This window comes from Bufo gargarizans, chromosome 9 (assembly GCF_014858855.1).
Source record: "Bufo gargarizans isolate SCDJY-AF-19 chromosome 9, ASM1485885v1, whole genome shotgun sequence".
In the NCBI taxonomy this organism is placed as follows: domain Eukaryota; kingdom Metazoa; phylum Chordata; class Amphibia; order Anura; family Bufonidae; genus Bufo; species Bufo gargarizans.
In genome coordinates, this window is record NC_058088.1 from 27,186,326 (window position 1) to 27,213,961 (window position 27,636).

General features: G+C 43.0%; 1 protein-coding gene across 1 annotated transcript in view; it reads left to right on the forward strand.

The window, feature by feature from the left end:
- Window positions 1-1,775: 1,775 nt before the first annotated feature.
- LOC122919515 (leucine-rich repeat and fibronectin type III domain-containing protein 1-like protein) overlaps window positions 1,776-27,636 on the forward strand; it is a 309,862-nt gene continuing 284,001 nt past the window's right edge. The window contains exon 1 of the mRNA XM_044268587.1: window positions 1,776-1,842. The gene's annotated coding sequence lies outside the window, so the exon portion shown is untranslated. The remainder of the gene's footprint in view (window positions 1,843-27,636) is intronic.

Below are 27,636 nucleotides of genomic sequence, written 5' to 3' on the forward strand. Positions count from 1 at the left end.
ATGGCCGCCCCCCATAATCATGTTCAGAAAATAGAATAAAAAATCTACAATCAAAATAAAATAGTAATAAAAAACGGATTAGAAAAAAAGTATCTGTTTTGCAATCTGATTTTAACAGGCAAAAAAAAAGTTTGGTGACACATTCCCTTTAAGGCTATGAACACCTTTGGGGGAAATTATTTTATAATTCCATTTTACTCATTTTGGGCAATTTTTTTTTTCATCTGGTCTTTTTCCACGGTTTTTGTGTTACAGGGTGAAGTTTCAGCCTATCTGCTAAGCATCCTACTGCAGCTCTGATGGCTCGATCTGTAGCCCTTATCTCTGAACTACTGACAGCTCATAAACAATTATTATAGCGAAATTCTTATCAAGCTGATAAGTCTTTGGCTTTAATGAGTGTTTATGAGCTGCCATGAGTTCAGAGATAAGGGCTACAGATCGAACCATCACAGCTGCAACCTGAAGACTCAGTGTGAAACTCAAAGTAGGATCCTCAGCAGATAGGCTGAAACTTAACCATGTGAGACAAAAACTGTTGAAAATGTTTAACAAAGACCAGTAAAAAAAAAAGATTTTTAGCCCAAAATGAGTCAAATCCAATCATAGAGCAAAAATTTTCCCCAAAGGTGTTCATAGCCTTTAAACATGTCTCTCTTTTGTCTAATGTCTTATCTTGTGGTTTAGGGATTGATCGACATATCTCTGGAGGTCTAAAGCTGGCCATGGAAAGCATATGTAATGAATGAGGAGGCAATGATAGGGGAATATCTCTGTAACTGGCTGGATGGGAGGAGCTATACACTAGCTGGGTGTTGTTAGGGGCGGTGCTGGAACTGTGGTAGAGGAAGGAGAAGTGCATCATGGGTTTGGTTGGATACAGCAACAGGAAGTGCTACATACAGGATGGAAAGAAACCAGGGTGATCGGTTTACATGATGAAAATGGGGCAGGAGAGTCCAAATTGAAAAAAGAAAGCATGGGGAAGATGGAAGAAACTTAGTCTAGAACATGTGATGTCACCTTTATCGCTCACATGGCCTAGGTGCAGCTCAGCCCCATTTAAGTGATCAGGCAATGCCAAGCACAGCACTATCCAAAGTATGGCACTGTGCTTGGTGAGCTGAGAGAAGGCCACGGCGCTACTCTGAGCACAGGTGAGCACGAAGTTGACCACAGCACTCCACCAAGTGGCTTTTTGTGGGTACACGTCCCCGGGTTGGTGTTCCTCCACCAGGATCACCGGGTATACTTATGTATTTATGGAGTAGACAGCACACCAGTGATTTTATGGATGCTTCTTTAATTTTATTCATTTCAACACCAGTGGTATCAATTATATCAGGGCAACGTTTTGGGCCTTTTTATTAGGTGCCCTTCTTCAAGCTGGTCCGAGGTGCGGCCATATGTTTGTCTGGTGTTTCTGGTGTGTTTGTCTGTCTGCGAGCACAAGTGCCTTCTCAAACAGCTGATCAGCGGGGGAAGGACCTCCACCAATGAGATACTGCCGACGTATCCTGAAGACCTATCCTGAGAATAGGTCATAAGTATAAAAAATTCAGAAAGCCCTTTTAACGGGGCTTTAATATTTGTCTTACCTCCTTCAGGTAATTGTGGTTGAAATTCATACCACACCATAAAGAGTTACAGTAAATAAGCAATTAAAACTTGCCTTTCTCTCCTTTTCAGGATGGGAGTCTGTGCTCGGCTGTGTAGAAAGCTGCATCACGAGTGTGACCGAGAGAATCCATTATTGGCTGAAGTCCACAAGCAAATGAAAAACTAATGAAAAGACTTCAGGAGCCAGAGAGGGAACGGTGACCTTCCCAAAGCTTCTTAAAGGTCATTAGCAAATAACGTTCTTTTTATTCGGTCTGGAGAGTTAGAGCAGGCCAACCCTGCCGGTGCTCAGGTGTGTCAACGACAATGACTGCTGCTCAGCCACATGCAGTATTTATTGCATACTGAATACAGATATTTGGGTGCATAAACCATGCCTGGTCTGCATGGCAAAGTCATAAAATAATAATTATAGCTTAAATGTCCAGCTTCTAAATATCAGAAACATGTTCAGGGTCTTAAAGGTGTAGTAGGCATATTGAGAACAGAAAGTAGAGTCAGCCATTTTGAAATTGTAGAGCTCAATCTTCTGGTCACCCAGTCATTGATTTTCATGCAAGTATTTGGAAACAGTTCTCTGCCCTTCTTTCCATCTCTTGCCTTAAAGAGAGAGAGTCTGACTGGACTGGACAGTCATTCTGAGCCATCCTTTTGGGTGGGTGATGGGTAACATACATAGGTAGCAGGGTGGCGAGGTTGAAGGGGATGTGTGAGATTTGGATAGCTTGTCCTCAGAATAGGTCATCAATATCCAATCGGTGGGCATATTACTCCCGGAACCCTCGCTGATCAGCTGTTGAAGAGGCATTGGAGCACCACAGCCTCTTCCTAGGCCAGTGATGTCGGTCATCGGTCACGTAGCCTAGGCACAGCTCACTCACTTTCAAGTGAATGGAGTTGAGTTGCAATACCAAGCACAGCGCTGTCCATTGGAAAGGAGTGCCACGGTCTGGGGTGCTGGGAGTCAGTCCCCACGCCAAAGTGATATTGAGTATAGTGATATCCTAAGTATAGTTCAGGGATGGCCAAGACTCTTCAGCTGTTGCAAAACTACAACTCCCAGCATGCTCACACTGCCTACAGCACGGCATGGTGGGAGTTGTAGTTTTATAGCAGCTGGAAAGCCGCAGGTTGGCCATCACTGGTATAGTTCATCAGTCTTAAGCACCCAGACAAACCCTTTAAAATAATAATAATACACATGTAGATTTAATTTCGCAGTAGCTTTTTGGGTCCACTGCTTACGAATGGAGTAAATGGGCAGAAGCAGTGAATAACATGACCAACCATGCCCACCAACCCATTCATTTAGACTGTGCCGTTTAACCCCTTAGTGACCACCCATACGTGTTTTTACTGACGTAAACAAAGGGGTTTTTCGCTAAATGGCTGGCTTTAATCAATCATTACATGTACTTAAAATGGTGCATTAAAAACTATTACTTGTCCTGCAAAAAATAAGACCTCATACAAGTACATTTACGAAAAAACAAAAAAGTTCTAGCTCTTGGAATGCAATTTTTAAAAAATGTGCTTGGTCACTAAGGAGGGTTTCTGTCATCAGAAAAATCGTTATGTAGCTGACTGACATTAGCGATGTGCTCATGTCAGCAGAACATAACTGTATGATTTTTAACTCCCTGCCTGCCGCCGTTCCCTCAAAAGAAAGACTTTTCTAATATGCTAATGAGCCTCTAGGTGCTGCTGGGGCGTTGCTGCAGCACCTAGAGGCTCTGTCTTCTCACCCTTTGGCACGCCCATGTCCAGGATTGACGTCCTAGTTCTCCTCTGTGCCTGTAAAATCCCACGCGTGCGCCGTCCCGTTTAGTATTCGGCGCAGGCGCAGTGAGTGAAGCCGGCAGCAGGAGAGCGTCCTTCACTCCATGCGCCTGTGCCGAATACTAAACGGGACGGCGCACGCACAGGATTTTACGGGCACAGAGGAGAACTAGGACGTCAATCCTGGACATGGGCGTGCCAAAGGGTGAGAAGACGGAGCCTCTAGGTGCTGCAGCAACGCCCCACTAGCACCTAGAGACTCATTAGCATATTATATAAAAGTCTTTATTTTGAGGGAACTGCGGCAGACAGGGAGTTAAAAATCATACAGTTATCTTCTGCTTACATTAGCGCATCGCTAATGTCAGTCAGCTACATAACGATTTTTCTGATGACAGAAACCCTTTCAAGGCATCAGGATAGCCTTAGACTATAAATTCCTGTAATGGCTCTGTGTCTTCTATGGCAAGTTTCACAACAGTAAGGCTCTCACACAGTATGAGATATGAGAACACCCCACATGTCCACTATCATGTACCCAGTGATCCAGGAACTCAAACAACCCCTCTAAGGGGCTCCATTCACTATATAATATTACAATACATTATTCAAATATGGTGTTGTATTAGTGTACACTGAGGGATCTATCCATGATGGGTTGGGTCAATTTCAAGAAGAAGGCAAGAGAGTATTTGACTATTAGCACTAAGTAGCAGTCAAGGTCATTGACATACACTGTATAAGAAACTAGTGACTTAATGATAATACACATCTAAGAGGAGCATCACCTCTTGTGTGAACTGTCGTTATATATGTTATATGATGCTGGAGAGACACTTTTTAAGACTTTTCTTGATTTTTTAAATTATAATTTACAGTCACTTGTCTCTTGCGGTGCTGAGATGGGCAGCGGCTGTACTGACTTTAGGGCTTAAAGGAAACCTGTCATCAACGTTATGCTGACCTCACTGAGAGCAGCATAAATTAGTGACATAAATGCTGATTTCAGCGGTGTGTCACTCATGAGCTAAAAGTAAGTGGTTGCCGAGAACCAGCATCATAATCATTGCAGCCCAGGGCTTGGAAAGAGTCAAATCTACTTGAGAAGAGTCCTGGTTATTCATAATCTCCTGCTCTCTCATCCATCTGCTGATGATTGGCCGTTCTCTCCTAGACAGAAAGGGAGACAACTAGGTAGAAGACTGTCAGCCATCAGCAGGTCGGCAGGAGAGCAGGAATTTATGAATAACCAGGAGTCTTCTCAGGTGGCTGGGACTCTTTTCCAGGCCCAGTCTACAATAATTGTGATGTTGGTTCTCGGCAACTGCTTACTTTTAACTTATAAATGACCGACCGCTGAAATCAACTCACCTGTCTCTACTTTATTCTGCTGTTAGTATGGGCTGCGTGAAGTTGATGACTAACTTAGGGTTACTCAATCCCACTTTGGACATAGCTTTCACATTGAATTATATGTCCCCGTCCATGGCTACGCACAACACTTCCACCATTGTTGTATCCATCGTTGAGCTCTTCTCGCTTCTGGTCCAGGGAGAGACTCTGAGAGGGTCATTGCCCAATTGATTTGCATGAGTCAGTGGGTGGTGATAATATCCAGTTCCCATTTTTGGCGAAGGCGCACATGACCAAGGGTCTGTAGCATTGCATGCGCCACGACTGAGGGCTGGATTCCATTGACGCCTGATGACTCATACAAATCAGTGACAAGCTCCTTGTGTCTCCCTGGACAGGAATAGCTCAATGATAGACGTGACGTAATGCACATGATTGGAGTTTGGATCGTGCAATGGACAATTTAGTTTTGCCTGGACAACCCCTTTAAGCCTCTACAGGCACAAAGGGGGAAACTCCCCATTTTCCTGCACCTCTTTTTGATGAAAAAAGTCACAAACCTCATGTTTGCAACTTTTTCAATGCCAGTTGCAACAAATTTTGTCACCCTTACCACTTTTTGAAAAGGGGGCAGTGAGGATGGCCAGTGGGTGGGTGAGTCCGCCACATTTACCTTCATTTGGGACTGTTTTCAAGCGCAAATGAAGACAGAAATTTATGGCATTTTGTGCTAAAGTAGATTTAATTCTGGTGCACGGACTGTTGGAGGAGGTGTCTAATATATGACAAGGTCTGCACCATGTCATAAATTAGGTGCATCCTCCAGCAGCATAGTAGATTTCAAAGACCAGCGTAAAACCCCAGTCTTTGATAAATCGCCCCCAAAATATCCACAGCTATCGGCTGATCACCACAGATCCAGCTCCCAAGACCTGTGAGAGAAAGAGGTGGTAGTGCCCACCACAGGGTGGTAGTACACAGATGACTCAAGTCCGCTGGAGGGTTCAGTGGGAAGTCCTGAGCAGGAGACCTCAATCTGTGACATCCGTGTGCCCTTCTAGGGCATGCAGACAGAAGTTGTCCTGGTGTGATAAACCCTTGAAGTCATTCTTGGTTCATGGAATGAAACTTTATGCCTAGTTGCATGCTGTATACTTTAACTCCAAACAAATGTAAGGCTCCATTCATGGAAACCCTTGGAGATCACTTAGTTCAAGTATGAAGCCAAAAATAGTCTAATAACAGCTAGAAAACGAATAGACTACTGGGTCTGTCCTGGATAGACTGAAGGTGATTTTTAGCTGTAGAGTTGAGAAACTTCCTGAATTTTAATGTTAATCATGTTTCATGGTCGATGATGGGTGATCATAATCTTAATTAATCATATTTTAGGCACCATGAATCCTAAGTAATTTATTTAGAAAAAGCAGCCAAGCAGGTTCTAGTGAAGCGGTGGCAATTGATGTCTCTCCTGGTGTTCATGCATCTACACAATGCACAATGTAATCTCTTCTGCACACTGTGCCCAGTCCTCCAACCTTTGGTTCTTTGGGCACTTAGAGAATAATCTTAGCTTTGAGTCATATTTAAATTAAAAGTGAGAACACAGGAGTCTAGAAATGGCTCTGCAAGTGTATCAAAGTCCGACTGGTTACATAAGGTTACTTATTTAGTAATTATTTGCATCAAAACCTTCCATCAAACTGCATGCACATTAGAGCTCATCGAGCACCCTATGCACCGTCTCATAGTAATTTATAATATTAAAGTCTATACTTTGAATACAAGAATGCAAGATCTGATCACATCCTTCAAAATATAGTACAATATCTGATCCCTCCTTCCACACTATATAATACAGGAGCTGACTTTCAGCATCAATATCCCCTCTAAGCTTTTGTATCTGGAGAGAGAGGAAATTAGGGATTGGGGAACTGCTGCTTTTAAATTAGGCAATCTAAAACCAGGTAAAATAGAGTATTAATGTTGAATGTCCGGTGTTCAGTGGCTTACTCACTCCTCTAGTCTCCAGCATTGTCCTTGTAGCTAGAAGGCTAAAACTAGAATGGACTATCACCTGCCACCCCCCTTCCCTCACACAGACTGCACCCTAGGGCCCCCTCTGTTACACAGACTTTCTCATGCCTCTATTAATTTCAGAAACTTCTCCCTGAGCCACTTTCTGTAACAGAGTGCTCCCAAAGCCCCTTTCCACTATTATACAGACTGCTCATTGTGCTTTCTCCATGTTATAAGCTGCCCCCTATGGTTAGCACTATCACACAGATTGTTCCTTATGCCCTGCTATTACACACACTGCTCCCCATTACCCTGTCTCTTATTGACTGCTCCCCATGTCCTTCTTCTCTCACAGACTGATCCCCAAACAACTCCCTCTCATGTAGACTGCCTCCCGTGTCCCCTCTCTTACTGACTGATCCCCATGCCCCCTTTGTTACACAGACTTCCCTCTATCCGCAAAGACTGCTCCCAGTGCCTCTTTCACATAATACTTCTATTCTTCTTCTGGAGAAGGCTGAGTATCAATGGTTTACCTTCATCTTTCCTTCCTGCACTGATCATGGAGATGAGTGTAGGGAGAGGACTGTGCAGTATGGCTGCATAGTTCTCTCTTTGACCGAAAGGAGCAATTTAGGGACACGCTACCATGATCAATAAGGGGGAAGCTCAGTGAGTCTCTGTGCATTTTCAGCTTTGCAAACACAAAATTGCAAAGCTTAGAGGGAAAATTGGTCACAATTAGCTTGCCCATGAACAATTTCTTAATCTACAATGACTTTAAACAGCATGAGTTAGCGTCGCCTGATATGTCTGTTTTAGTAAAATTGCATTCTTCATAAAATAACAATTCTGGAGCATCTTTTCTTAGAATTCTTCAACATGTGGTTCCTCCATTAATTCCCCATCGAAATAAATTATTACAATACACATTTGGGTGGTACCAGTCCCCTAGGGTGTGTTTAGGGTGTTCCCATACGATGTGTTTTAAAACACTGATACTGTCAGCAGTGATTTGGGCCCTAGGGTTACTACTCATTTAAAAGGGCAAAGGTAACACTCCAGTTGTCAAATTATTACAGAAGAAATAACAGAGGAGTAACATGAACTGAGCTCTAAGAAGAGATGCTAAGTAAAAAAAAAAATTGGGGGGGAGATCTGACTTGTAATGTCCCCATATAGTTATTCACATAGCAGACAAAGCCATATTGCCCCAGAAATAGTTTTAAACAGTTCCCAGGTAAATTTTAAACTTATACTAATGTCTATTTATTCTGGTGTATTAAAGAAAAACCATTCCAACATCCCGAGTGGTCTGGGCTAGCTAATTTGATTATGGTAACAAATTTGGTATATGAGGCTGGGGTTAAAGGAGCTGTTGACACATTCAAACTAGTGTTTGGATCCCGTGGTCACATGTCACCGTGTTGGGACATCATCACTGCAACAGAAAGTAGAGAACAACAGAGGACCGTGCAGTCTCAGGAACAGTGGTGGCTGGGATTTAGTGACGTCGGTAGGACTTTTATATTCATGTACGCCATGCTGAGCTGACTTAAAGTTATTTTTTCCTTGGACAACTCATTTAATGTCACCATCCTTTGTGGTCTAGGAAGGAAAAGAAGTTCATGTCTCTATTCTTGGTGGTTTAGAGGCATGAAAAGGTCCATTTTGCATTCTTGGTTGTCTAGGTAAGAAAATGAGTTAATGTCACCATCCCTCATGGCCTAGAGCAAAGATAGGGTTTTTTTTCTGCAATCCTTTGAGGTATGGGGCAGTGAATTAGTGAATGTCTGTATCCCTGGTGGTCTAGGGCAAAGAAGAGGTTACTGGCAGAAGGTCTGGTGGTCTAGTTCATCGAAGAGGTTAATGTATGTAGGTATGCATCCTTGGTTGTCCTGTGCAGAAAAAGGATCAATGTAACACTGATCATTCATTCGATCCCCGGATTCCTCTCTGCACTGATAGAGAACTGTGCAGCTGTAATTGAAGAGTTGCACAGTTCTCTCTCTGTGTTTGGGCAGAATTTTTAAGATATACAGTAGCACTGTCACATAGCTTAAGGGAATGGTGCTGACAGATCCTCCATAAAGGGATTTTCTTGGTTCAGAGTATTAATGGTGAATCCTCAGGATATGCCATTAATATTAGATTGGGGGGGGGGGGGGGGAACCAGCTCTCAGCAGCTGATCAGCTGTCTTAGGGGCCATGGTGTTTCTACAGGTGCTGCAGAATCTGTATTGTTTATGTAGGGCCATCTACCTGCATACTTTCTATGGTGCAAGTTATTGCAGCTTTGTCCCATTTACTGGAACCATCAATATTCTGATATTAAAATACCCTTGAATAAAAAAAATGATATGCCTTCCTCACAATTTTTACAAAAAAACCCCACTAAAGGCAAAGCATCGATGTATACTCACTAGGTGCTAATGGTATCACTCTGGCAATAAGGTATTTGCTTTAGGCTTGTATGAGGCATCCAAGAAATCCAAAGATAACATTTTCATGAAGATTATTTAGCCGACAAAATGTCCGTCTGTTCAGTTTTTAGCAGACAGCTATTTTAGGAGATATCTGCGGAAGCAGTCATAATGAAGAAATGATATTGTTTTAATAATAAAGAGATCATATTGGTTTGGCAGGGATACAACATAAATACTCTGAAGATATCAGCATCATTGTCTGGTAGTGGAAGTGCTGAGTCTGAGGTAAAATGATCCCTCAGGGGAATAGCGGAATGATTGTGTGATAGGGAAACATTATAGGTCAGCGGATAACGAGAACATTACCAATACCTCATCGTTTGGTATTCGGAATCTATGTCAATGGACAGTGAGTGTGTTTTTAGTGCAGTGTCACCAGCAATACTTCATTGTGTTGTCCTTATTGTCAGTGCTTTTCTCTTCCATTTTCCTCCCTCTGTTTCTAACTCTTAGAGCTACTCCAAATGGAAGAAAACGTTTCATTTATATAGCTGTCATGTAAGTCAGTGTCTCACTCCATACATTTTCTAAGAACATGTATTCGAGCTAGAGGCAGGGGCATAGATAGAGGAGAGCAGATTGCACCATGGTCAGAAAGCCTGAGGGCCTCAAAGGCCCTTCTGCCACATGAGAAGATAGCAATATTATAAGTGGCATATGGTAGGTGATGGTGGGGCTGCATTACAGATTCTGCATTTACTTATTCCTGTGGCTAGAGGAATTTGGTGGAGAAGAGCTCCGTGTCAGGCCTTTTTGACCTCATCAGCACAGAACAGTTATCCATTCCACTATATGACATGTCATATGAACAGTCTCATTGGGTCACTGACTTGATGACCTATACCAGTGATGGCTAACCTTGGCACTCCAGCTGTGGTGAAACTACGACTCCCAGCATGCTCTATTTATTTCTATAGAGTTCTGAGAGCAGCCAAGCAAGGGGGGCATCTTGGGAGTTGTAGTTTTACCACAGCTGGAGTGCCAAGGTTAGCCATCACTGACCTATGGGGTTGCTTCTTGGTAAAAATGCACAAATAGTTCTCTATTTATCAGGGATGCCCAACCTGCGGCCCTCCAGATGTTGCAAAACTACAACTCCCAGCATGCCTGGACAGCCTACAGCTATCAGTCTACAGCAGGGCATTGTTGGAGTTGGAGATTACAACAGCTGGAGGGCGGCAGGTTGAGCATTCCTGATTTAGATGATTACTCCTCAGGTCGGCTGACCTGGTATTTCACACGACTAGCCAGATCTTTGTCCTGTGTTTATGATCTTCAAAAAAATGCAACTGTTCAGTCCATGTACAGATGTAGCAAGTGTCACTGTAACAAACTGATCCCTAATTTATTTGAGTGCTGCACCACATCATGCCACCTAAGTGTATTAGAATGGCGCTCTACCTAAATATAGTTAAATGTTATTTTTAGGTTAGCACTTGCTACATCTGTATGGGCTCATTTCATTAGCTTTTGCCCAAGTTATCTTCTAAGACTCTGTATTATTGATGTAGAGGGTAGCCATGCTAATAGAAGACTTTATGCTGACAGAGACGCTATGAAAGGCTGTAGCTCAGGCTAGATTGTGGCTAGAACTGTGATTTTGGTCTTGTTTGAAAGCCAAGAACCAAGACCAACTCTAGCCTGAGCTACAGCAGTTTGAAATAGAAGCTGCACATATCATATTTGTGAAGCACAGAAGAAATGGAGGCAGCATGGGACATCTAATCACTCATTGACCCTAACTCCCACACGGCTCTTTAAGCGCAATAAGAAAAAAAATAAAAAAACAGAATACTGTGGCTGTTTTCATTTCACTTTGCCACCCAAAAACTGGCATAAAAAGGAATCTAAAAGTCATATTATTGTATGTATCCCAAATTAGTAGCAGAAAAAATCCTACAAGTCGCCATAAAACAAGCCGTTATACAGCTTCATCGACACAAAAACAATGTGTGAGATTTTGTCCAGGTATAGTCAGTGGCCACTTTTAAAAATGGAGAAACTGGCCAGAGGACCTATTAAAGCTTTCCTAATACTGTATGTTATGTGGGTTTGCAACCCCCCCCCCCACCCCCCCCCACCCCCCCCCCCCACCCCCATCCCCCCCCACCCCCCCCCCATCCATAATGGTGGAACTGGAATGTGGGTGAAAATTAATGATGGACATTGAGAAAATAGGTGGAGGGCACTCTAATATCTGGTTGTCACAGGGATGACTAGCACAACACTTGTTTTGTTCAAAAGAGTTTTACATTTATTACAAAGTTTTTAACATAACAAGAAAATCGTAAAAAAATATTAAATAATCTAATCTAATAAAAACTGGTGGCCACTAGTGTATCAATATTAATATTATGCCAGATAGAAAGCGTATATGCTGAGCATCAATTATCCAAGTAGATATCTCACTGCTTGTCAGCAGGGCTCGAAAAGCAAGGGGAGAGCCGTCAAACATGGAGGCCATATGGTTAAACAAACATATAAACACATAGATAGATAGCAAGCGAATATGCTGAGTATCAGTTATCCAAGTAGATATCTGCGCTTGGTGGACTTGAGCTGGTACTCACAATATAAATGGCAATTATATATGCACCACTGAAGAAGGAGCAGCTTAGCTCCGAAACGCGTTTGTAATTGGGAGACAGTATACCAAGATAATATTACGCTGATTGGAGGTGATGGAGCGCTCTTAATTTCACTGAAGACGGTGAGCTGTCTTCGATCAGTATATTTAGCAATAGTAGGTGTAATATATCTTGGTATACTGTCTCCCAATTACCAAACGCGTTTCGGAGCTAAGCAGCTCCTTCATCAGTGGTGCATATATAATTGCCATTTATATTGTGAGTACCAGCTCAAGTCCACCAAGCGCAGATATCTACTTGGATAACTGATACTCAGCATATTCGCTTGCTATCTATCTACGTGTTTATATGTTTTTTTAACCATATGGTCTCCATGTTTGACGGCTCTCCCCTTGCTTTTCGAGCCCTGCTGACAAGCAGTGAGAAAGAGCTCACTCCACAGATTTCGGAAGAAAACACTAATGTATTTTTAATGTTTTAATTATCTATGCAGGAACGTGGCGAGTGATTTGTCAGATTGGCACCGCGCTCTTGTAACAGCATTCAGGCGTTCCTCAGTCAGCTGTATGTTCTGCAGACCTGAATATGCTGATGCCATTGTATTTTACCAGTTGTTGCTCGAAACGTTCAGCATGATAAATAGTGAAGGTCTTCTCAAAACTTGAAGCAGAACCTCTCCTGAGAATTCTTTGCTCTTGCTTAGAATTTGCATCTTGCAACATTGCAAGGAACCAGTTTTTTTTGTTTTTTTTCGCCGTCTCTCGTTGAAGGTGTCCCCGTAATTGTAGAAAGACCACAGCTTCTGTTCAATGCAACATCCACCTGCCACGCTTTGTCTGAAGCAGTAGAGGTGTCAGGAGATTGTTATTTTGGTTTCTGGATCACACTTCAATTTGACAGCTCCATAGGTGGTCAGCCTCTGCAGTTGTATGTCCACGGCTGACCCTATAAATATTCCTTCTTTCTTTCAGCTCCGACACACACACATAAAGCACCACTGCCTGGATCTTTTTATTTTTCTGTTATTTGCTGTATGATCTGAAGAGTCTGCTTCAAACCCCGATGCTAAAAATACGCCTAGTACAAAGAGCAGCTGTTACCGTCTGTCTACATGTCTGAAGAGATGCACAGTAGGAAGTAGGGAGAGCTTATATTTCTCAGCAGTGAAAAATATACTGCTTTTTAAACCCCCCCCCCCCTCCTGATAACACATCATAATTCCTCATATAACATCTTTAAGTAGATTTGCTATGTAATGTTCCTCTAGAGAACGCCCGTAATAACACATCCACATACAGTGTGTAGGCTGTGCATACCATAGCTTCTTACAGCTTGGTGGATGAATAAAACCTTAGTGCTTTATTTTCAGTGTACAGACAATGGAGAAAAACTTCCATAATTCTGCTTACGCGTTTCGAACAAACATGATCTTAATCAGAGTGCATCTGTCAGCAGATTTGTACATGTGCACTTGGCAACTGAAGGCATCTGTGTTGGTCCCGTGTTCATATGTGCCCGCATTGCTGAGAAAAATGATGTTTTAATATATGCAAATGAGCCGCTAGGAGCAACGGGGGCGTTGCCATTACACCTAGAGGCTCTGCTCTCTTTGCAACTGCTGAGCTGTCTGTACTTTGATTGACAGGGTCGGGCAGTGTAAAAGTGATCACTCTTACCTGGCCGTGTCAAACAAAGTGCAGAGGGCGCGGCAGTTGCAGAGAGAGTAGAGCCTCTAGGTGTAACGGTAACGCCACCGTTGCTCCTAGAGGCTCATATGCATATATTAATACAGGATTTTTCTCAGCGAGGCGGGCACATAGGAACACGGGACCAACACAGATGTCTTCAGCTGCCAAGTGCACATGTAACAGGTCAGCCTGTGTCATAGGTACAAACCTGCTGACAGATGCCCTTTAAGATCATGTTTGATCGAAACTCGTAAGCAGAATTATTTTTTCCGTTGTCTGTACTCTGAAAATAAAGCATTGAAGGATTTATTTTATTTTTCTTAATCTGTAATAATGAAACCTGCCTGAGGCAAAAACTGAAACGCCCCCCCCCCCCCCCCATGCCAATTTCTTAACCTAATTCCTTTGCACAATGAAAGCGCTCATTGCCCATGGCCCTTCCGCTGCCCCCTCTTGCCCCTACCTGGCGATCACCTCACCTGGCCTCATTGGTGGTGCACCCCTGCTCCAGGACATTGTGAAGTGGATGGGGTGAACTGACCTTTTTTCTATATAAGTGTACCATAGCTTCTGTCTAAATAGGAAAAACCTCAACTCTTCCCCCTAAACTCCCTTTTCAGAGATACCCCAGTGATAGCTAACCAGCATGGAAATGGTGGCCCACGAGCGCCAGCAATCGAATTTTAACCAGACGGGAACCTCCTATTGTAGATAGAGCTCAAATCTTTTTTGTGTGTTCCTGATGGCAAAAAAAACTCTTACATGTTTTCAATTTCTGGCCTGTCAGTCTTTGGCCGAGTTCACACCAGTTATTGGGAGCCAAAACTAGGTATGGGTCAAAAACACGGAACAGGTGCATATCTTTCCATTATACCTTATCTCTGAGTAGGCTTCACAATAACTGATGGAAAAAACTGATCGAAAAACTGAAGTGTGAACTGAGCCTTAGCTGCGGGGACGTGTCATAAAGGGCAGTAAATGGAGCCTCTGAAAGCAACGAGGTGCAATGGCACTGCCCTGTTTGCTCCTATGGGATCATTCGCATATATATAAAACAGCTGTTTTCTTGGCGATGGGGCACCAAGGAAGATGGGATCAAGACCGAGGCGTTCAGCTGTCCACCGCACATCTCAAAGGTCAGCCAACTTTTTTGGGACATGTGTGATGACAGATGCCTTTTAAAGTGTGACCTACTTGATAAGCGGAGCCTAAAGCGTCAGACAGTCTCTGCCTACAATCTCCTAAAGGTGTAAATTCATTACTGCAAACAGATCATTAGCAAATTTCCATAGTCCTAGGGGATTCAACCCAAAACATACATGACTGCAAATTACTTACAATATCAGTACAATAATTAATCCTGCGTATTATAAGTCTCGAACTGGGATCTGCTCACCCATTTTTAGACTCCACTATTTATCAAGACAGCTGCACGTGTTGCATCGGGGCTTCCATGCGCTGTACATTTACAAAGAAGCCTCATCGCAACCTCTCGTGATAGGTTGCTGGACGTTTTGCTTTAAAGGTGATGTACACCTTCAGAGATAATAATTTTTTTATGATTTTATTTTATTCATTTGGGGCTAATAATATATATTTTTTAATTGGTCTTTATTAAAGGGATTCTGTCACCTCTTTTTACCCTATAGAGCTGCGGACATGCACGGCTAGATCGCCGCTAGCATGTCCGCAATATACCTGTCCCATATCTCTGAGTGGTTTTATTGAGTGTAAAAAATGATTTTATATATATGTAAATCAGCCTGGTAAGGAGCCCAAGGGGCTGCACTAACCATTCTGGAAACCAGCCTCGCCCCCCTGTGAAGGAGCCCAGCACGGCCTGTAACCAGCAATCTCCTCCTTGATCACAAAGTCAGATCGCCGTAATCTCGCGGTGCGCGAGCTCGTGCATGCGTAGTTCCTTCCCTGAGGCTGATGCCAGCACAGGGAAGGAACACTATGCCGGCACTGCGCGAGCTCGCGCATCGCGAGTTTACGGCGATCTGACTTTGTGAGCAAGGAGAAGATTCCTGAATATAGGCGGTGCTGGGCTCCTTCACAGGGGGGCACGGCTGGGCTCCAGAACGGTTAGTACAGCCCCTTAAGCTCCTTACCAGGCTGATTTACATATATATAAAATTATTTTTTACACTCAATAAAACCACACAGCCCTATAGGACCGGTATATTGCGGACATGCTAGAGGCGATCTAGCCGTGCATGTCCACAGCTCTATAGGGTAAAAAGAGGTGACAGAATCACTTTAAACATATTGAGCCATTCTGTCACAAAGGGTTAACTGTTTTTCTAGCTGTGAGCATCCTACTTTCACTTTCACTTTGTGCCGTCATCTGCCTCTTTACACCAACAGATTATCTGACCAATATCTGTCCGATTAGACCAATAGTTGGTGTGTATAACAGGAGATCTCTGTGTGTGTAATTGTCAATCCGATCAATGATTGGTCAGAAAATCTGTCAGGTAATCTGTTGATGTAATACAGCAAGAGGTCATAAACACTTATTTAAGCCACATTCTTATCAGTAAGGTAAGGATTGAGCTTTCATGAGTGTTAATAAGGTCAGAGAGCAGAGATAAGGAACTGTCAGCTCCCTGCCTGACGGAAAAGAGAGAAAATTCTGATCCTGCTAGTAGAGCATCTCAGCTCTGTACAGAGAAAAGTGCTCCATATTTTTAATAAAGACTAATTGAAAAAAAATGTTTTAGCTCATAATTAGTACAATGCACTAATAAAAAGAATTGCCCCAAAGGTGTACAGTACATAGCCTTTCAAGCTGCCATTTTTCTCAGCAAACATTGCATTGCTGTTTCCTATCAGACTGATTAGATTTCTAAGCTTTCTAAACGATTTGTCAAGTATGGGAGATGCCTTGTGTAAAGGTTCATCAGACCATATGACACGTTATCTGATGTTTAGGCATAAACTTCAGACAATATCTCATCAGTGCTAGAATTTGTTTCCCCGATCCTACTGCGCTACATGGCTGAAAAGAAAATGACCAACATAGAAGGGTCTAGCACTGGATGGAATTACATTTTATAATAAATTCCAGCAGTAGACTAGATCAACCAGCCTGCGGTCAGGTAGTGCTGCTAATACTGTATTGTTATAGAGCTCAGGGCATGTGTTATTGTTCCCAGGGCCGGTGCTACCATAAGGCAGACCAAGCGGCCTCCTTAGGGCGCACCCTGGGGGAGGGCGGAAAAATGTGACATGGAGGGGTAGAAATGTGACATGGGGGTCTGATGGCTGACATTGGGGGCTGATGGCTGGGGGATGATGTCTGACATGGGGTTCTAATCTGAGGTCTGATTAACATTGGGGGTCTGATTGGGGCTGTTAGCTGAGGTCTGATTAACATTGGGGGTCCGATTGCTGGTCTGACCTGAGGTGTAATGGAAAATATTTTTTTCTTATTATCCTCCTCTAAAACCTTGGTGTGTCTTAGAGGGTGAAAAATATGGTCCTTAAACCACCCATTGTCTGAAGCAGAGAGAATATACCAGGACCACAGAGAGGAGAAGCATGGGGGGAATGGGGGCGCAAAAATGTAGCTTCGCTTGTGTTGGCAAAAATCCTTGCACCGGCCCTGATTGTTCCATATAGTCCAAATCACCTACATAGACTTATAGTGTAATGAGAAAATTCATAATTCCTCCAGCTACCACTAGAGGGGGCGTAGAAGCTTACTGCATAATGTTTGTAAATTGCACTTAAAAGGATGTTCCAATCTCGCCTAGCCACTGTCTAGCAGATAAGTGTTAGATCTGTAGTGGTCCAACTACTAGGATGATGATCCCCCCCCCCCTCGATGACACAAATGGGGGTCAGGTGTCGCACTGTAATTGCGTCATAGTGGAACATGAGCACCACCCAAAAATTGTATGGGAATCCAGAGATAGTCAAGCACTGTACTCATTAGTGCAGGGGCAGACTGAGAACTTAAAGTGGTCTTGGAGAATGACTAAAATTGGCCCCATGTTGAAGAAAGGTCCAAAATTAGGAGGAGCCAGTAATACCATATTGCAGCACAAAATACCGCCCCAGCATAGCCAAATACCACGGTGCAATACAACATACTACCCCAACAGAAACACCACAGTGCATCAAAAAAACAAATTCCCCAGCAGCACAAGGTACTTCCTCAGAAGCTTCCCCTCTATGGTGGCCAGCGCCAACACCATATTCTGCCCTACTTTACAGTCCCAGCGTTAACTCTGGTAATGTCAGATCATTGACTGGTTGGCGTCAATGAGGAGGACTCAGGTGGCCCACGGTCATCAGCCCACCGGGAAGTTTCCCTATAGAGTCTATAGTCAGTCCATCCCTCCAATAGTGTAAGACAGTCCCATAGACTTTGAATGGAGCATTCATGCGCATGTTTGACCATAACTCCAGTCAAGCGTGGAACACAGTACCCTCTTTCTCGTGATCGATGGGGTGAAAGAGAGATACTGTGTGGTTAAGCCCCCTGATCGGTGGGTGTCTGACTCCCAGCCCGATAAAGGCTGTTCTCGGAACTGCATGCTCCCGGTGACCGCATGTGTTTCAGAGCGGCTCGCGGCGCAGGCACAGGTAAGGACTTACCTCTGCAGCGCAGGACTTGGGAGTGAAGATGGCAGATCCCATGTGTTCGTCGGCGAACACTGCGAACTGGCCATCACTATTCCTAACAGTATACCAAGCACAGCACCATACATTGTATAGTGGCTGTGCTTAGTATTACAGCCCAGACCCATTCATTTGAATCATAATTTTATGTTTAACCCCTTAGTGACCACTAATACGCCTTTAGTGGTCTGGCTTTAATCAATCATTGCATGTACCCAAAATGGTGCATTAAAAACTATAACTTGTCCTGCAAAAAATAAGCCCCCATACAGGTACATTGATGACAAAACAAAACAGTTGACAATTTTTATGGTTAATTTTAATTTTCCATGTCAATATTTATATTTAAACAAAAACCATAAAATGCTGCAGTTTTCCCGCTGGCCACTAGGACAAATAGTAGACACCACTTCTTGCTCTGTCCAGATCTCTTTACTGCAGTTACCTGCTTATCTGTCATTCTAATCCTGCCTGTAATAATATCACCTCTGTGTACAGATAAGACAGGATCCTCCATTCATAATAGGTGATTGTCAAATCTTATCTATTGTTTCCTTGTACAATGACCTCTGCACAGGCCTAGAACACTGTCCCACAGAAGTCAATGAGGTCCCCTCCTCTATGGCCCATGCGGCTGCCGTAAAGCAATTTTCTTAATGTTTTCTAAATGCTGTTAAGAACAGCTCAGGCAAGATGGCTGCCCCCATTATCATGTTCAAGAGATACAGGGTGGCCCACGAAAAATTTGCCCATCTCCAATATCTCCTAATAGTAAATCTTAGTTTCCCATAGCAACCAATCAGAGCTCAGCTTTCAGTTCCTACAGGGCTCTGATTAAATGAAAGCTGATCTCTGATTGGTTGGTATGGACAAGTAAGGAAATTACTGCCAGGAAATAAGGAAAAATGTCAGGACTCGCCATGATCACCACTTCATCTATCATCGTATAAATCCAGGCCTGAGGAGATCCTCCTGGATTATTTACATACAGTTGAGTGAATGATATCATCAGCCTCACAGCACCTCATGAAAGTGCATGGCTTATATCACAGCTAATGGAGTCGGACAGGAGATGAGCAGTGAAATCACTGGCTCCCCCAGGTTAACCTTAGCCTTCGTTGTCAGCTGCCTACAATCCTCATTTTGCTGTTTTCAGTGCAAAGGCTGCTTTTCGTGGCTCGGACAGTGCAATTAACCTGTGTTGCTTCTCTGCCCCTTAACAGAGCACCAGCACTGTCACCGACATGTCATGGTTGGGGGACCCTGTTCCACATTTTACATTGGAGGCTTATCTGTGCAGTGTGAATGATAACAATGCCCTCCGCCTAGTAATGTGAATGCGAACAATTTGTTTCACTGCAGGCTGTAAACCAAGCTCTTTTTTTACTAGTATTGTCTCCACGCTGACATCTAGTGGTCAGTTTGAAAACTACATTATTATGTTGTGAGATCTATAGTACTGTGGTAAATTAGATTAGCAAGTAGGTGAGAAAACATGAGAGATTACAGGTAAATTAGATTAGTAAATAGGGAGAAAGCATACTGTAAATCGATAATCCTGGTCACAGGCCTATTTATTTTTTGTATTTACCTACAGAAGCTCTGATTCTAAGGGTCCATTGACACATCCCTAAGGCCCCATGCAGACGAACGTACCTCCCGCAGCGAGTCCGCATCGCAGCACCCGTCCTGACCTCCCAGCACTGACGGGATTCACATAGCATTATATTGATTTATGATGCTATGTAACCCTTACAGTTCTGGAATGTATTGGATAACACTGGCAGCATTTGGTCAGTGTTATCCAATACATTCCAGAACTGTAAGAGTTACATAGCATCGTAAATCAATATAATGCTATGTGACCTGGTCAGTGCTGGGAGGGCAGGCCGGGAGCTGCGTTGCGGACTTGCTGCGGGAGGAACGCTCATCTGCAAGGGGCCTAAGTGTTTTGCGGATCCGCAAAACACAGACACCGGCAATGTGCTTCCACATTTCGCGGACCGCACATCGCCGGCACTATAATAGAAAATGCCTTTTCTTGTCCGCAGTTGTGGACAAGAATAGGACATGTTCTATTTTTTTTTTTCGGGAACGGAATTGCGGATCCGGAAGTGCGGATCCGGAAATGCGGAAGTGGACAGCACATAGCATCTGTTCCGGCCCCATTGAAAATGAATGGGTCCGCAAAATCCAGAACGGATCTGGAAAAAAATTGCAGACGTGTGAATGGACCCTTAGAAGGGTTTTCTGAGATATTGTTACTGATAACCTTTTCTCTGGATAGGTCATCAGTATCTGGTCGGTGGGGGTCTGACACCTGGGACCCCCGCTAATCAGATGTTTGAGAAGGCACTGTCACTCACTTTAGCGCTGCTAAGCACAGCGCCATACATTGCATAGTGGCTGTGCTTGGTATCGCAGCTCAGCCTCATTCATTTCAATAAGGGCTCATACACACAAAGTATTTTCTTTCCGTGTCCCTTACGTTTTTTTTTTGCGGACCGTATACAGAACCATTCATATAAATGGGTCTGCAAAAAAAAAATGAAGTTACTCCGTGCATTCCGTTTCTGTATGTCTGTATTTCCATTCCGCCAAAAAATAGAACATGTCTTATTATTGTCCGCATTACAGACAAGGATAGTACTGTTCTATTAGGGGTCAGCTGTTCCGTTCTGCAAAATACTGAATGCACACGGACGTCATCCGTCTTTTTTGCGGATACATTTTTTGCGGACTGCAAAAGGCGGAGAGAAGGCTGTGGTGCTACTAGAACGCCGCTACCTTCTCAAACAGCTGAACGCCGGGGGGTCCAGGTGTCGGACCCCCACCAATCAGATACTAAAGACCTGTACAGAGGATAGGTCATCAGTAAAAAATATCTTGGAAATCCCCTTTAAGTGGTATGTCTTATTCCCGAGGTATTGGTTGGTTCTTGGTATTGGTTGGTTCTTTATTTTTCCTGTGGTGGTGCTGTAGGGGATTTGAACTCTTCTTACTAGGTTCTCCCACAGGTTAAATCTGATCATAGGTGATCTAGAATTGGATGTTCTGTTACCAGCTTGTCATACTTACCAACATTTCAGTTGGTAAAATTGCACGATATAAGCCCCACCAATGGGAAACCTGCCCAGAAACACCCACTTATGGGTGGGATTTTTATTAGCCCCTACCATTTTTGGCATATCCCTGTGGAAATCTTCCAATAAAAAGGGAATGTCCAGAGAGGACAACTCCTTTAAGAATGAAGACTGAAAAAGTGTCATTCCTAATTAGAAGGCATGCCCATGTAACATATAGAACTTTCTGGTTACTGTTGTATATTAGATGACTATATCGCCCTTACTAATATAGCCTTTGTTAGTGCCATTTTCTATATTTCATAAGGTATGCCCCCTTCTTTGCCAAGTGTTTTGTACTGTCCACACAGAGGCCGCTGATGGAGGGTCTTGTGAGGGTCTTGTGAGGGTCTTGTGACCAGACAAACCACCTCCATGTGATGTCTCCTCTATTCAAATCCTCTGCACCTGACATCTGCACTTCACTGATGGGAGTTTAGTTTATAAATGAAGGAGACCGAGTGATTTGCCTGGTCACATGACCCTCCATCAGCAGCCATCTTATGGACAGGACTTCAATATGGACAGCACAAAATATTTTTACCTAACAAGCTGACATGGCTCATGAAGTATATCAAATGGCACAGAATATCAACAAAGGCTATATTAGTAAGTGCCATATAGTCATCTTACCTACACATTGGTCACAAGTAATTAGAAAGTGTCCAAACCCTTTAAGTTTACCTATATGCTCAGGTTCGGATTGGCCTTAGACTTTACAGGGAAATTTCCCGGTGGCCTCCCAATCCCATCTCTCTGCCTTGACCGGGTACATAATGAACTCTCAACGGTAATTAAAGCTGTGAGAATCAGGTTCTCAGGTACCCGGCCAGCGACCACACATGTCCTCCCGAATTCAACTGCTGGGTCCACATCTCAACCCCTAGCACCCTGCCCCATATCTTAATGAGGTGGAAGAGGACAGAAAATGGCATCTATTGAAGGACACCACAAAGGGGCAGATATATATTTGGGCAATATATTGTACTGCACTTTGATATATGGTTCTGATAGGACAGTATTTTGTGCTATGGTATTGCTCACCCTGCCTATTTCTGTTGCCCCTACTTCTTTCAGTTTGGGGCCATTTTTAGGTTTTTCTCCAGGGCCACTTTAAGTTCCCAAGCCATCCCTGTATATGCTTGCATTGAATGTGGAGATAAAAGCAAAAATCTATGTTTCGTTAAAACACTAATCATATATTCAGTAGTAAAACTTTTGATGAGGTAATCTATAAAAAAATATATAGCTTTTTTCATTTTAGTTCACAATGCACTAATATCAGTCTGCCTTTCGTTTTTAGCTGCATCCGGCCCATGTGACCTTGGTCAAGGTCACTAAAATTTCATCTCTCTGATGTTAGTACACATGTTCCATTTCTTCACCATTGTCATTTAGTTTCTCCGTGAGCTTCTCCATTGCAACCATTTAGGCTCATAGCAATCCCAGGGTCATGTCTTCTCATTGCTGTCTCAACCTCACTTCTTTTCAAAGGAAAAGAGAAATACAAGTCTGTATATTTTTGGCCTGAATCCCCCGGAGAAGATGAATTCTTTAGTCTTCGTCTCTCAATCATGTCATTGATTAGTTTTTCCTCCTACGTCAACGGGCAAACAAAGATTATCCTTGACCCGTACTGACCCAAGTTGCCTGTGGGAACCATTTACAATATGTGTGGAAAAGCTATTGAATTCATAGAGATATCAGACTTTCACAGATAAACCCTTTGCATAAAAAGTGGTCACTTGCAAAAATGAAGTGGGATTTATTTTTTAGAGTATCTCAGTGCAAAGATGGTTAAGCCTAGCCATATATGGGGGATTTTGGAGCTCAGCACGCGTACCTTCAAATGATTCTCAGTGCTATCCATAAGTCCCATTGATATATATAAACCATCAGAAAGAAGAAAACACTTCAAACATGAATAGTTTATCCAATTTTGCTTTATACCCAGAGCTCTAAAAATTTAGGCTTGGCGCATTTACGTGCTGAGATGGTAGAAGTCCATCCGGAAAAAATGTTATCGCATCTCACCGAGGAATGCGAAACAAATCATGCTCCAAATCCTGGGATATGATTTGATGTTTTAGTCATATCATTCTAAAACAGAGGGGGAAACTTCTCTGTTTGGAAATGTATGCACTGATTCCTTTCCCGAACAGACTCCGCTATAAGGCTCTGTGGGGAATAGGAGGCCGAGAGGAACATATGAAAGATGTCTACTGTCTCTAGATGTTCTTCTGCTGATAAATGCTAGATGCAGATAAACTGGCTGACGTGTTGCGGGCCTTAGAGTCTCATTCCAGTGAACTCTTGGTGAGAATTGAGCATGACATTTTTCTTTGGTAATGATCATAATTATGATATTATACTTATTGTTAGCTCAACGTCTCAGCTGTGTTGGTGGTTTAGAGTAATGTTCTGTTTTTATATTACATTTACACCAAGAAAACTCCTGGCAAGCATGTCCTTTAAGCTTCTCTAAAATAATGTGTGTTTTTGGCATACCCTTATGTATGCATATGTATGCCAGTATGCATTGATATTCCTTTTTTTTAAATAAAACATGGAAACGAGTATTCACCTGGCATTGAATGCAGAGGCATCTAGTATAAACAGCAACAAAGAATGCAGGTCACCTCTCCATGGAGCAGATTCTCTCGGTGCATGGAAGTCCTGGAGAAAGCTTGCCCACAACAAAAAATAAAAAAAATTCTAGAATGTTGTAAAGAATCCCATCAAAAACACTTTTATTTCTCGTGGTTAAGACACCCAACATGAATGCAGCCTATTAATAACTGCTTATTCGTTTCGAATTGAGTAGGCAGCATTCAAGTTGGAACGTTTTAGCTATGAGAAATAAAGGTGGATTTTTTATGGGTTTCCTCACAATGTGGTGAATTTCTTTCTTTCTAGAGGCATCCAGTAATAAGATTTTTAAAAAGGGATTATGTATACTGCTTTTTATTTATTATTTTATGCAATTATATAGCGCTACTATATTCCACAGCACTTTACAGACATGAGCATCACGCTGTCCCCAATGGGGCTCACAATCTAAATTCCCTATCAGTATGTCTTTGGAGTGTGGGAGGAAACCAGAGAACCCGATGAAAACCCATATGAACATGGGGAGAACATACAAACTCCATGCAGATGTCCTTGGTCGAGTTCAAGCCTATGACCTCAGCACTGCAAGACATATGTGCTAACCTCTGAGCCACCATGCTGCCCATAGATAGTGTCTTCAGTCGGGGCATATGTTGGGAAAGTATGTCTCAATCATGATGTGAGCAGAACCTCGGAAACAATTTACTGGGCAGGACGATAAATTCTAAGTAGTTCAGATTTTTGGGAGATATATAATAAGAAAGAAGTAAAAACCAAAGCCATAAAGGCCATAGAGGCCTTTGGAGACAGTGGACCCAGTTATGGTTGGTTCATTCCTTTATGCTACTGGTTGTCAAGAACCTGTCCATTTCTCCCCTCTCCTAAGGAACTTCATTGTTGGAAAACACTGGGGTAGGGAATTGACCTAAGGGTCATGGAAAGAGAATAGATGGGAAAACAAATACCAGGTTCTTCTGCTGTGGATGAAGAAACCCAGGCCAATGATGGAGGCACCATTTTCATCTGTGTGAAGAAGTTTTGGCTGCGTTCACTGACCTTAGCGGTCTCAAGATGAAGCGCTTGTGGTCACGTGTGGTATACAGGCATCTCATCACTCAAGCCAAAACATTATGTCATGGCTGTGAAGAGGATGGAGAAATGGCACTGGATCGGAGGGAAGGATATTTTTTTTTACATTAGCAGCCTCCCTGCAGTTTGTCTTTAAATTTAACTCAGACAACCCCTTTAAAGGTTTTGTGGTCAAAAATGTTTTAATAAGTGAATCTACTCCACTGACAACAAGCTTAGCTTTTTCCCACCTTTGGGGCATTTATGGAGACTTCTCTAATCTACAGTATATACCAAATGTATTGTAGCTATATGTCCAGACACTATCAATTGCAAGTAAAGCTCAGGTAAGATGCTGTTTAATTTTGGGCATCCACATAAACAATGATTTTACCTGATAGACAAGCATTTTGCTTATTCATCAGTTGATCTGCGGCCCTTTACACAGGTCGATTATCGGAAAAAGCGGCTGTACTAACATTCTTTCCCCATAGTTGACCTGAAAATCACCCTGTGTAAAGGGTATATTAGACGGGTAGATATTCTGCCCAATGAGCTCTAACGAGAGTTCATAGTATCATCTGGCAGTCTAATACTGCCACCGATTGCACGATGAACGATTAAACGCTAGTTCATCGGGCAACCCAGATCTTTCAGCAGGCGGCAGATCATGCTGTCTAATTATGATTGTCACCGGTAAACCACTGTAGAGCATGGGGACGAGCGATGGCATAGTGATCTCTCCTCCCCATGTTACTGAGGAGATCATGCATGTAATAGCTGCGGTCTCTTCAGCAAGTGAACAGGCGATTGCTGGGAGGGAACTCTTCCCTCCCGACAATCGTCCGCATGATTGGAGTGTCTATCCCTCTCTGTGAGAATAATCCAGCAGATAAGGTCAATATATATGTTGGCGTATGTTACAGTCTATATACAGTATCTCACATAAGTGAGTACACCCCTGACATATTTGTAAATATTTTATCATATCTTTTCATAGGACAACACTGAAGATCTGATACTTTGACACAATGTAAAGTAGTCAGTGCACAGCTTGTATAACAGTGTAAATTTGTTGTACCCTCAAAGTAACTCAACACACAGCCATTAATGTCTAAACCGCTAGCAACAAAAGTAAGTACACCCCTAAGTAAAAATTGCCAAATTGTGCCCAAAGTGTCAATATTTTGTGTGGCCACCATTATCCTCCAGCACTGCCTTAACTCTCTTGGGCACAGAGTTCACTAGAGCTTCACAGGTTGCCACTGGAATCCTCTTTCACTCCCCTATGACGACATCACAAAGCTGGTGCATGTTAGAGACCTTGCACTCCTCCACCTTCCATTCAAGGATGCCCCACAGATGCTCAATAGGGTTTTGGTCTGGAGACATGCTTGGCCAGTCCAGCACCTTTACCCTCAGTTTCTTTAGCAAGGCAGTGGTCATCTTGGAGGTGTGTTTGGGGTCGTTATCATGTTGGAATACTGCCCTGCCACCCAGTTTCCGAAGGGAGGGGATCATGCTCTGCTTCAGGATGTCACAGTACATGTTGGCATTCATGGTTCCCTCAATAAACTGTAGCTCTCCACAGCACTCCCACCACCACACTTGTCTTTGTACTCCTCACCTGGTTGCCGCCACGTTTAACACCTTCTGAACCAAATAAGTTTATCTTGGTCTCATCAGACCACAGGACATGGTTCCAGTAATCCATGTCCTTAGTCTGCTTGTCTTCAGCAAACTGTTTACAGGCTTTCTTGTGCATCATCTTTAGAAGAAGCTTCCTTCTGGGACAACAGCCATGCAGACCAAGTTGATGCAGTTTGCGGCGTATATTTTGAGCACTGACAGGCTGAACCCCAACCCTTATAACCATCAATGCTGGCAGCACTCATACGTCTATTTTGAAAAGGCAACCTCTGGATATGAAGCTGAGCACGTGTACTCAACCACTTTGGTTGACCATGACGAGGCCTGTTCTGAGTGAAACCTGTCTTTTTAAACCGCTGTATGGTCTTGGCCACCGTGCTGCAGCTTAGTTTCATCACATGGCCTAGGGAAAGCCATGAGAAGGCCATGGGGTTACTTTGAGCGCTGGTGCCTTCTCAAACAGCTGATTGGCAGGAATCCTAGATCTCCAATCCCCACTGATCAGATACTGATGACCTATGCAGAGAATAGGTAAAAAAAATCCCTGAAAAACCCTTTAAACAGTAGGTTAGGTTTTAGGAGACAGATTTCCAATAAAGATTGATTAAAGATAGATGCAAGGAAGAAAACTAATAAAATGTTCCTGAAAAAACCTTATGTTGGATATTTGGATTCAGTTGGATAAGTTCTGTATGAGATTTTAGTGAAATGTGTATAATAGGGACAGTAGGACAGGGATGAGAAAGCAGTAGGGTAGGAATATTTTATTAATTCACTTGCCGTGGCGTTAACACATTCTTCTGCTAATGGCGACATCTCCTAAAATATCTCTTCAGTTCTAGCTCTAGATTGCATTATTAAACTCGACAAAGATGTTAAAATCTGTTTTTTTGGCATGAAAGCTCCTACGATAAAATATCTGTGTATCCCGGGAGATCAATTACTCTGCTGTAAACACAATAATATTTGAAGTTTATTTATGACACCCGGATCCTCCTGTGCGCGCATGAAATAAGACAAG